This window comes from Sapajus apella, unplaced genomic scaffold, assembly GCF_009761245.1.
Source record: "Sapajus apella isolate SASKATOON/1434 unplaced genomic scaffold, GSC_monkey_1.0 scaffold60, whole genome shotgun sequence".
In the NCBI taxonomy this organism is placed as follows: domain Eukaryota; kingdom Metazoa; phylum Chordata; class Mammalia; order Primates; family Cebidae; genus Sapajus; species Sapajus apella.
In genome coordinates, this window is record NW_022437000.1 from 12915142 (window position 1) to 12927533 (window position 12392).

Consider the following 12392-nt stretch of genomic DNA (forward strand, 5'->3'; position numbering starts at 1 on the left):
GGGAGGGGAGGGTCGAGGGCTGTGAGGGGAGAGGAGGGCCCGGACTGGGAGGGGAGGGGAGGGGAGGGCCCGGACTCTGAGGGGAAGGGGGGGTCCCGGGCTGTGAGGGGAGAGGAGGGCCAGGGCTGTGAGGGCAGGAAAAGGTTACGGGCTGTGAGGGGAGGGGAGGGACGGTTCCGGGCTGTGAGGGGAGGGGAGGGAAGGTTCCAGGCTGTGAGGGGAGTGGAGGGAAAGGTTCCGGGCTGTGAGGGGAGGGGAGCAGAGGGTTCCAGGCTGGGAGCGGAGGGGGGTCCTGGGCTGTGATTGCTCCATCTCGCCTGGATGAACACCTGGGTCTCTGTGCAGTTGGGGGATGCCGTCTGCTCAAGGGCCGAGCTCCTAGTATGCGCGCCAGAAAGGCCATGCACCACCAGTGCTAAGGCACAGAAGCGCTATCATTGTGTCACTCCTGTCCCGCCAAACTTGAACGTCTGAAAGAGCCAGGGAATCAGCCTCTTAGGGAAGCCCCTCCACCCTGCCTCCCTGGGTTTTCTCTGCAAGCTCTGTAGAAGGGAGCAGGGTCTGCCTGAGGACACCACCGTGGGCCCAGCGTTCCTGGTGTCCTAATGGAAGTTTTGAAATCACTTGGTATTACGCCTGGCCCTTAAGAAGATCGATGCAATGCCAATTAGACGCTAATTACTACTTTTTTTTCCCTAGGAAACATTTGAGGAAGATGGTGCAGGGTGGGCCCTGAAGGGAGTGGTGTCCTGCCTGGAGCTGCTGTTCAGGCTTACTCTTGGTGCTGTGTATACACATCCACCATTGCAGTGTCATACAGAATCTTCCACTACCTTTTATTTTAAACAGTGCTTCGCACACAGGGGAGTTTTAGGGCGATGCAACTGTTCTATGTGATCCATGACATTATGCACTTGTCAAGACCCAACTGCATAACAGGAAGAGTGAAGCCTCAAGTAGAGGATGTGCTCTAGTTAATAATGATGTATCAAGTTGTAATGTATGAGCCACCAATGCAAGAAGTTATAATAACTAGGAGGAAATGGAGGCAGAGGGGGGCATATGAGGACTCCCTGTACTTTCTGCTCAATTTTTCTGTAAAACCCAAAACTGCTGTAAAATATGAAGTCTATTAATGTTTTTAAAAGTGCTTATTATATAAGGAAATGATTTTGATTCACTGTCTTCAGGATTGTTTAAAGTAGTGACTGGTTTGCAGTGATGGCACCATTCTTCTGGGATGCCTTTTTGACCTTGAGCAGCAGTTCCTTCCCTACTGAGCAGGGAGACCCAGTGAGTGGGGGACAGGCCTGGATGCTCACATGACCTCATGTCCTGGTCTGCGAAATGGGATGGCATCTTGCATCATGGTGGTCCTGTCTAATGGAAGAATGGTAAAGTGTGCTTGGCACAGTGTGTACCTTCAGTAAGTGAGGTTGTCAAAAGCAACAATTGGGTTGGCACTGACATGCATTGTAGATGTACAGAAGTAATTTGTAGATGGAGAATTGATGAGGAGGGGCCCATGGAGACATGGGTTTGTGCCATATACTTTATTCTTCTAATTTTCTGGTGCTCTTTGGGACTGTCCCTGTGGCTTCCATATGGCTTCAAACAGGTGAGGAGCTGCTGCCTGTTCAGACCAGAAATCTGAGCTCATCAGCACACGAACCTGGGCACTTCTGTGGTATCATGTTTTGGGAAGATTTCTCTTTGAAATTTTAAACTCTCTTCCATTTGTATTTGTTGAAATTCTAGAGCTTTTGATAACTCATGCTAAAATTTTTAAATCTCTTTTTGCTTTATTGTCTTTTTATTTGAAATATCAAAATTTATGTCGGAAGCATCATTTTGCCATCCTGCCCAAGTATTCAAACTAAACTATCCAAGATCCTCCAAGAAATACATGACTAAAGATAATGTTTCTCCCTTTCTGATTAAAAAAAAAAAGAAAAAAGAAAACTATAGTAACTTTAACCTCTAAATAAATAAAACACATGTGGTCATGACCCACATGAGATAATCACTAACTATATACCTTGTGAGATGACATATTGCCCTGTTTGATTTTTAAAACCTATACTGAAGTACATGCGTTACTATAGGAAATTAAACATTGTACAAGTGGACTGAAAGTGGGAACTAGACAGACAAGTCAGGACTGTATTCCAGAGGGCTCAGAGGGAGTGTTAGAGTTCTGTCTGCTGCTCCAGCCCCCTGTAGATTTTGCTGTGATGAAAATGGGTGACACAGGTGAGGTTTCCTAAAGGTCATTGTTTTCCTCTTAGGTGGTGAAACTGACACCTAACACTCCTTGTTGTCTTAGGACTTCCTTTTGAATGAATTCAGGTAGAGAACCTGAATAAAGGGTGTATTTAGGGCTCATGTAGTCAGAAGAGGCACTGCAAGATGCATATCTCGTGGCTTTACTTTAGAAACACACAAAAGACTTCATCCCAGGAAGGTGGAACAGACATACGTTTTCTTGCTCTTCCCGTGAATAAAACAAAGAACCCTGGGTTTGATGTAGAGGAAGCACACAGAGGACAACTCTGAGAGGGTCAGGAGGAGGCAGAGCAGCCACGGCCTTAGGACCTAGGGAGCCCTGGCAGTGTGGTGAGTTCCCAGGGTTTCTTTTGGTCTCCTGCATCCTAGACATGGAGCTTGTCTACTGGGGTGCGTTTGTGCTCCTCTAACAAAACGCACAATTTATAAAAAACAAATTTATTTCCTCATGGTTCTTAAGGCTGGAAGTTCAAGATCAAGGATCCAGCATCACAGGTGGAAGGCAGGAGGGCCAGTGTGTCTAGTTCCTCTCCAGCCATAGGCCTGTGAAATCACACAAGTTCTGCGCTTCCACAGAGCAATGGTGGGAGAGACAGAGGACAGACATTTTCCTTCCAAAAGGAAAAATAGGCAAGAGGGAGTAACAGGCTTTAGGTAAGTCTGAAACTCAACAAGGCAAACAGCATTAAATCATCTTTGACTCCATGCCCAACCTTCTGGACACACTGGGGTGGGGTTGGGCACCCCATGCCTCAGGTAGCCCTGCCCCCATGGCTTGCTGGGCTCAGTTAACCTCAGCAGTTCTCTTAGGCTGGGGGCTCCACACTGGTAGCTCTGTAGGTCTGGAGTCTCAGGGGTGGCCCTGCCTCCACAGCTGCACTAGGCGTTGCCCTGGTGGAGACTCTCTGTGGCGGCTCTGTCCCTGCAACAAGTCTCTGCCTGGGCACCCGGGCTATCCGCAGCATACTTGGAAATCTAGGTGGAGGAGAAAGCTTTGCCCCCACAGCTCTTGTACCCTTTGTGCCTGCAGAATTAGCATCATGTGGCCTCTGCCAAGGATCACTGCTTGTGTCCTCTGGACACCTGAGCATAGCTGTGTGGCCAAGGAGTGCTGTGCCAGAATCTGGAGGATAGAGACCTGAGAGGGCTGTGGGCAGTGAGGTTGCAGGGGTGTCCTGGGCCTCTCTTCCTAAACTGTTCGGTGCTGTGATGAGCATGGCAGCCCCAAAGATCTCGGAAATGCTCTTGGGGCCATTATTCCATAATCCTCATGAATAACTCCAGGCTTCCTTCTATCCATACTAATCTCCTTATGAAACTAGGTTACACTGTTGGTTTTCTTCCCTAAATACTCTGTTGTTCTTTACATGGTCAAGCTGAGAATTTTTCAAATCTTTACATTCTGCTTCCCTTTTAATTATAAATTTTGCCCTTAAATAACTTTCTGTTCTCAAATTTTACCAGAAGCAATTAAGGAAAACTATCCTGAATACTTGGCTGCCTAGAGATTTTTTCTGCCAAATTATTTTAGTTCATCACTCTTAAGCTCTGCCTTCAACAAAGTCCTGGGACATGGGCAGAATTCAGTCAAGTTTTTTGCCACTTTGTAACAAAGAAAATGAAAATACAACATATCAAAATTTATGGAACACAGCTAAAGCAGTACTGAGAGGGGAATTTTGGGCACCAAAATGCATGCATTTGAAAATAGGAAAAGTCTCAAATCAATCTCAGCTTCTACCTCAAGATCCTCATTTCTACCTCTCTGGAAAATGAAGAGCAAAATAAACCCCAAGAAAAAACAGAAGGAAGGAAATAACTGAAATCATTGAAATAAAAAACAGGAAAGCTGGAGGGCGTGGTGGCTCACGCCTGTGATCCCAGGACTTTTGGAGGCCAAGGTGGTGGCTCACGCCTGTGATCCCAGGACTTTTGGAGGCCAAGGTGGGTGGATCACCTGCGGTCAGGAGTTTGAGACCAGCCTGACCAATATGGTGAAACCCCGTCTCTACTAAAAATACAAAACTTAGCCAGGCGTGGTGGCATGTGCCTGTAGTCTCAGCTACTTTGAGGGTGAGACAGAAGAATTGCTTCAACCTGGGAGGAGGAGGTTGCAGTGAGCCGAGATTGTGCCACTGTACTTCAGCCTGAGTGACACAGAGAGACTCCCTCGGGGGGTGGGGGGGAAGTTAACCTAGCTTTTTAAAAACATTACTAAAACTGACAAATCTCTAGCAAGACTGAAAAAGAAAAAAAAAAAGATGCAATCAGCAATATCAGAAATGAAAGCAGAGATAGCACTATAGACTCTGCAGACATCAGAAGGATACGGGGAAAAGCTACAAACAACTGTTATACTCATTAATTTGATAACTTAGACAAATTGGGCTACTTTCTTAAAAAGCACAAACTACCACAACTCACCCAACAGGAAGCAGATCATTGAATAGCCCAGTAGCTATTAAATACATTGTATCCATAATTTCAAAAAAGAAATCTTCAGGCCCAGATGGTTTTTCTAAAGAATTCTACCAAACAGTTAAAGAATTGACACCAATTCTACACAATCTTTTCCAAAAAATACAGGAGGAGGCAATACTTCTCAGTCATCTCATGAAGCCAGAATTACATTGATACCAAAATCAGACAAAACAAGAAAGAAAGCTACTGACCAATATCCCTCCTGAATATAACACAAAAGCCCATAACAAAATATTGATAAATATATTTAAGCAATATATAAAAAGAATTATCCACCATGACCAAGTTTGGATTTATACCAAGGATGCAAAGCTGATCAATATTTGAAAACTGATCCATGTAATCTACCATATTAACAGACTAATGGGAAAAAATTGTGGGTAACCCCCCATATAGGCACCAAGGAATGAGAGCTAAGCAGAACCCTGGCACAGTTAGGGCTTGAGGAATATCTCACTTTGTAGTGTTACTACTCAGCTATTTCCTTTTATATAATCCTTTACATAATCCTATATTAGTTTATAGAAATAGGGCTTGTAGGCTCCTTTTACATAATCCTCTCTATATAATCATATAATAGTTGATAGTATGAGTGCCTAAAGAATATTTCCCTACATATATACTTATAATTATATCTTAGTTTATAATCGGAGGAATGCCTAGAGTGGACACAGTACAGAGCATTAATTAAGGGATAAGCAGCTTATAATCAGAGGAATGCCTGGAGCAGACACAGTGCAGAGCATGATTTAAGGGAAAAGCAGTTACACCAGGACAAGAATCCATGGCCCAGGCGGCAGCGTTCAGTATCGTAAAGATACCCGCTGTATGGCAGGCTTGGGGCGAGAGCCACTCCTCCTGATAAAGGAGTTGTAGGACCTTGCTCCGGTTCTTGTGGAAGGCTGCCCTCAGACCGGCAATCCACCTTGGTGACTGTGAACTTTATCAGCTCTTGCTTCTGTGCTGCTTGAAAAGCATCTTCCCATAGAACCCACTGGAAGCTGCCAGAAGGTGGCGGTCACCTTGACAGCTCTGTCACTGCTGTGTGACTTAAAGCATCCTCCTATAAATCTTCTACTTAGAAGTAGTTTCCCATAGATAGAAGTATTGCACACTGCACGCTCCTCACTGCGCACGGCCCACCTTCAAGTCTCAGTGACCTAATGGGGGTGGACCCCTTACTGCACAGGGCCCTTGCCTTCGTGAGAACAGGGCCCTTGCCTTCGTGGGAATGGGCCCCTTGCTGTGCATTGTCCACCTCCTGGCCTAGGTGACCTAATGGGGGTGAACCCTATGTTTTATTGCTCACGACCCTATCACTATCCTTAGAGATGATTTCACTCACTGCCCTGCCCCCCTAACCTATACACAATAAATACTCATGCTTCTGGACGTTTGGGGCCTTGCCTGACTCCACTTACAGGTGGCGTGGCCCCCCGAGCCCAGCTGCATTTTCTTTGTACTTCTGTGTCCTGTCTCTTTATTTCTCATATCCTGCGCCTCAGCACAGCATAAGGCTCACCCCACGACCCTGTGGGGCACTCAGCCATACATCTGGCTCACAACGTGCCCTACAAAAATCATATCATCATAACAACCAGTGCAGAAAAGGTATTTCACAAATTTTAATACACATACATGATTAAAAAAAAAACTCTAGGACAGATAGTAGAGTTAATGACTACCTACAAAAAACACCCATAACTACCTACTTATTAATGACTACCTACAAAAAACACCCATAACTAACATGACACTAAATAGTGAAAACTGTATACTTGCTCCATAATATCAGGCAGAGGGTAATGCTGTCTGCCTTCATTGTTCTTATTCAACATTGCACTGGAAGTTCTATCTAGTGCAATAAATCAAGAAAAGGAAATAAAAGACATATAGATTGGAACAGGATAATTAAAACAGTCTCTAGTTACAGATGACATGATCATCTGATTATAAAATCCCCAAGGATTGTACAAAAAAAAAAAAAACCTCCTAAAGTTAACAAGTTCAAAAAGGTTGCAAGATACAACATAAACATAGAAAAGTCAATTGTCTTTCTTTACATAGCATAAATACCAGAATTATGGACCCCAAAATTAAAAATGCAATACCATTTAAAATTACCAAAAAAATACTTAAGTGTAAATTCACTCAAACATGTACAAGACTTTTGTGCTGAAAAGTGCATGATGCTGATGAGAGAAATCAAGGGAGATCTAAATGCCTGGAGAGGCATACCATATTCAGGGATTGGAAGACACAATATAGTAAAGATGTCAGTTTTTTTTCAAACAGATGAACAGAATTCTTATCAAAATCCCAAAAGGATTTTTTTTGTATATATAGTCAAGATTATCCTAAAACTTGTGTGGAAAGTCAGAGGAACTAGGATACCTAAATAAATCTTGAAATAGAGGAATAAGGTGAGAGGAATAATTCTACCCAAAACCAGGACTTATTATTGCCAGAGTAATCAGAGCAGTGTTATCCTAGACAGACTGACAGATAATAGAACAGAACAGAGAACTCAGACCCACACAAATATGCCCAACTGATTTTTGACAAAGATGCAAAATCAATTCAGTGGAAGAAAGATAGTCTTTTCAACAAATGGTACTGGAGCAATTGGATGTCCACAGGGAGACAAAAGAACCATGAGCTAAGTTTTACACCTTATATTAGAATTATGAGTTCTAACAATGAACTACAAATTTAAACATGAAATGTAAAACTATAAACATTTTAGGAAAATATGTAGTAGCCAACACTTAGGACCTAAAGCTGAACAAAGAGGTCTTGACTTGATGCCAAGAGCATGATCCATGCAAAGAAAATTGATAGATGAGACCTTATCAACATTGAAAATGTATGCTCTGTGAAAGAATCTGTGAAGTGGATGAAAAGGCAAGCTACAAACTGAAGAAAATATTTGCAAAACACATATCTGATCAAGGATTAAGAAATCGCAAAGCTCACCAGTACAAAAACAAACAATTGGGTTAGAAAATTGGCAACAGACATAGAGACATTCCGCCAAAGATGCCACAGTGATGGCAGAAGAGTGCATGGCAAGGCATCAGTCAATCGCAGCCCATGGTGAAGTGCAGGACCAGGGTACCACTGCACACCATCAGGAGAGCTAGGATGCTGGCGAGGATGTGGATAAACTGGGTTACTCATAAGGTGCTGATGGGAATATAAAATAGTATAGCCCCTTTGGAAAACAATTTAGCAGTTTCTTTTAAAACAAAATATGCAACTCTCATATGACCCAGTAACTGCACTCCTGGGAATTTATCCCAGAGAAATGAAAATTTACGTTCACATAAATACAGGCATATGAATGTTTACATTAGTTTATTTGTCATAGTCAAAAACTGGAAAGAACCCAATGTCTTTCAGTGGGTGAAAAGTTAAATTGTACGTCCACACCATGAACTACTGATACCTGTGACAACCTGGATGAAACCTCCAGGTAATTATGCTGAGTGAAAAAAAGCCAATTCCAAAAGGTTACTGTATTATTCCACTTACATAACATTCTTGAAATGGCAAAAGTATAGCCGTGGAGAATAGTTCAGTGGTTGCGGGGGTGTCGAGGAGCAGTGATCTGGGAGGAACGTGGGTGTGTCCAGGAGGAGTCTCAGGAGGGTCCTATGGGTGGCGACGGCCCAGATCTGGCTGCATGGATGTCAGTGGCTGCAGTCCTGTGCTATAGTTTGGCAAGATGTTACCCCCTGGAGGAAAAGGTACACAAGATTTCTGTCTGTCTACTGTTTCTCACACCTGCATGTGAACCTACGGTTATCTAAAACAAGAAAAATCAGTTCACACCTATTCATTGTCTGCCAACAAACCCAAATATATGCCCCGCATTGCAAGGTCTTTACCAATATGTAGAATCTATTTTTTTTTTTAACCAATATGTAGAATCTCATGTGAAGTGGGAAGAGGGAAAGGGGCTTTCCTTCTAGATAGCTATGACCTTGACTGACTTAAAATAAATATTTGCTGCAGATTTGCAGGTCCAGATCTAAAAGTTTAAATAGATGTCAAGATAGGTTAATTCAATTTCAGTGACCTTGGTGTTGAGCCTTTGAAACACTGCCTCTGAGTTAAGGCTTGAATAAATAACGTTTCTAAGGTTGAATTGGGAGTGTTTAAATATTCAGAGCCAGGCAGAGGAAGGTGGAAAGCAGCAGGCTACACTGTGCTTCAGGTTCCCTCTCGCTCTCTGCCTGCCTGGACTGGAGCCTCCTCTGGTTCAGGGTCAGAGACCCTGCAGCCCCGCCTCTGCCTCCAGCCAGGTGGATGTGGGTGGCCCAGGGATGCCTCAGATGGCATGTTTCTTTGCTGTGGATCCCAGTGTGATTGTGAACTTACTGCATCACAATTTCCTGCCAGCCATCTCCCTCTAATGGAGAGACGAGGAGGAATCTCTGTTTTGTTCAAATGTTTGGGTGTCCCACAGACCAGTTACTGCATCCTCTTGGCAAAATGAGGACCTCAAGAGTTTCGAATCTGAATAACTTTGCCTTCCTTCTTACTTTTTCAATAGTTTGTGGATTGTTTGGGGGCATATCTGGTGGAGAGAATCTGAAAGCTAAAAATAAGCGATAAAATGCAGGGTAAATGCATTAGTAAATTTCTAAACAGGGCAATGAACACCAGCTACCTAGAAATTGGCAAGTTCCCCAGCATGTGCTGTTTTGGACTGAAGTCATGTGGAGCAGGAACGTCAGCAGCAGATGCGTCAGCACCAAGGCGCCGCTGTGCTGGAGGTCCCCAAACCTAGCGTTTTATGGTCGCAGGGTGTCCATTGTTCTAGCTTCCTCCCCACCAAAATGTCACAGCCACCGGCCAGAGAGAACACGGGGTACCTGGTGTGATCAGCCACAGAGCAGGCCACACTAAATGCCATTTGTGGAATAGCCTGTTTATACTGGGAGCAATTCGTTCTCAGAAGGTCTAAATAGGATGGGCCCCGAGGGCTGCTGCTTCGGGGTGATCCTTGCCCTGTGGACTGGACTTGGGCCCCACTCCTCCTGTCGAGAGTGAGATGACCCCTGTTTATTTCAAGAGTTACATAAATACAGGACTTCCCTTGCTTGGAGCCCTGTTTGGGAATCAGTATTTACTTGGTGTGTTTTTGGTGAACTGGAAGATATGTTCCAGGTCTGCTTTCTGTGGGAATGTGGGGAGGCACTGGCCATCTGACAACTGTGTCAACCTTGGTGTCCTCTTCCTCCAGCCCCATGGACAGAGTGTGTGGGGTGGCCTGGCCCCCTTCTCACTGAAGGAGCTCCTAGGGGAGCATGGCCCAGGGCAGCAGCACAGCTGCAGGGAGGGGCTCCTTGGTGAGAGGTGGTCATTGGCGCTGAATTGACATGGTGTCCACTCCCCTAAAAACCAAGCTACCATGTATGCATGGAGCCACAGACCTGCCGAGGGTGGTGGGAGCTCTGTTCCACGTAATTTACCTCTTCAGAGGCAGGAACAAAGGTCAGGCAGAAAGGAGGGTGGGAAGGATCCCGTCTGCAGACTTCACCTGCGGCCGGCTGTTCCAGAGGCCTGGGAAGGAGGCCAGCTCAGTCCTATGTTGCGTCTCTCGCCTGGTTGGCCTGGGTTCCCAGCCTCCTGAGGCCAGGAGACCTCCCTACCCAGGGGACGCACAGACCTGGGGCTGAGCCTGACCCCAGGCAGCCCCTAGTCTCACAGGAGGGGCTGGGCCAGACAGCAAAGGAAAGGAGGACGAGGAGGCTGCCAGGCGCCGCCTTCGGGCACTCACTGCCTCACCTCTCCTCCCCACACGTTTCCAGGTCGCATGTGAGTGTCTAGGTTGGGATGAGGGTCTCTGTGTGGCCACGTTCCCTGCAAGAGCTGTCTGCTCTGAGAGCGCCGTGGTGCACTGGGCTTGGCTCTTGTGCTGCTGCCCTCGGAATGTCATTTTATGTGTTGATCTTGTGCCTGATGCTGTGAATCGAGGTGAGGCCATTGTGTAAAGTGGGCTCATCCCAAGACTTGCTATGCATTTGTCTTGTCACCCGAGGACAGAGGAGGTACCATGGAGCCTGGGGCCGACTCCGTCCCCCTAGAACTGCTGTTTCCAGGCCTTGCACAAAGCCACATCAGAGGAGAAAGCGTCACCAGCTCTGCCCACCATCACTGTCCTGGGCGCTCCCCCCGGAGCCTTCTCATCTGTCCACGACCCTCCTCCCTGGGGCTGGAAAGTGGCCGAGGCCACCACCCTTTCCTGAAACCACGAGGAGGCAGCACCCCGGCTCCCACCAGCTGCATCCCAACGTGCTGTTGGTGGTCTGCATCTCATTGCAATGTGGAGGACCTGCAGTTATGTTCACTCCCTCCTCATTTTACTTCACTGTCCCGTGGGCTCAGTGGAGTCCACAAGGGTGAAGGCAGAGGAAGGTTTGGTTGGAATGACTGCTTTGCGGGGAGTGAGCCCCTCTGTGGCATGGCCCTCTGTGGGCTCTTCAACCAGGCTCTTGCTGGCTCCCGAGGGGGAATGGGTGGACTCAGGGTGTTGTCAGCCCCAGTGGCTCTGACCTGCCCCACGGTGGAGGGCAGCTGCTCCAGGGCCCCTGAAGAGCTCTTTGCACTCTTTATGGAGCTTGCCACGTTGCTTTGCAAATAGCAGGTGCTCATAGTTGCCGTTTTGCTGTGAAAAGAGAAACGCAATCCTGAATATTTAGAGCTGTGTGTGTTACACCTTCCTGCTGTCATCTGTGGGGCTATCAGCATCTGGGGTGCCTGCAGGAGCTGCCTCAGGGGCCAGCGCTGGAGCCATGGGAACTCAAGCTGTTTAGGGCGAGTTGGTCACAATGGCTGTGGCTGCAGGGTCCCCGCTGTGGTGGAATCCAGCAGCCACAGTTTAATGTAGATGCTGTGCCATTGGTGACATGGATGCTTGCATGCATCGGACCTCAGGAGCGCTGCTGACTGATGGCAACATGGCCGGGACCTGGTCCCAGGTGTAGCCTCTCAGGGGACTCAGGGACCTGAGGGAAAGCTGTCTGAGGTGGCAGGAGAAGAGTGAGGGGCTTTGTGAGGTGGGGACCTTGTCCCATTGTTCAGTCCTGGGTCCCAGCATGAAGTGTCTGACGCAGAGGAGGCCTCACTTGTCCTAAACCTGCATCAAAGCAGGATGAGTGGAGCCCAAGCCTCCGTCCTGGGTCTCTTGGGCAGGACACAGAGGCTCCCAGCAGCCCCTCAGGAAGCTACCAGCGAACGGAAACACGGGAACCGCAACCAATGGGTCTGATTGGGTGTGGCTATTTCCATGGCCCGCTTTTGCGTTCAGGTTCTGATTCTCTGAACATTGTGACATTGGCTGATATTAATTTAAGGCTCCCCACATGCCAGGTTACTGTTCAGATCATTTATATGCATTTGATCCTCAACCCACAAGGTGGGGAATTTGCAACCCTGCTTTGCAGATGAGGCAACTGAGGTGGAGAGATATTAACTCCCTCAAGGTCGCCGCCTCGTAACTGGGATTGGAACCCAGGCAGGCGGCTCTGGGACCCAGACTCTGAACCCTTTCACCATAAGGCAGACTGCACTGGAGGCTGTTTCCATTCCCAGAAAGAGCCCCTGCACCCAGCATT

General features: G+C 46.7%; 1 protein-coding gene and 1 long non-coding RNA gene across 3 annotated transcripts in view; one reads left to right on the top strand and one right to left on the bottom strand.

The window, feature by feature from the left end:
• Positions 1-12392, top strand: part of MCF2L (MCF.2 cell line derived transforming sequence like) — a 200882-nt gene that overhangs the window by 47437 nt on the left and 141053 nt on the right. The gene's annotated exons all lie outside the window — the stretch shown is intronic.
• The window catches only part of LOC116528838, a 31539-nt gene continuing 25007 nt past the window's right edge, over positions 5861-12392 (bottom strand). The window contains exon 3 of the long non-coding RNA XR_004259235.1: positions 5861-5948. This is a non-coding gene — a long non-coding RNA (uncharacterized LOC116528838). The remainder of the gene's footprint in view (positions 5949-12392) is intronic.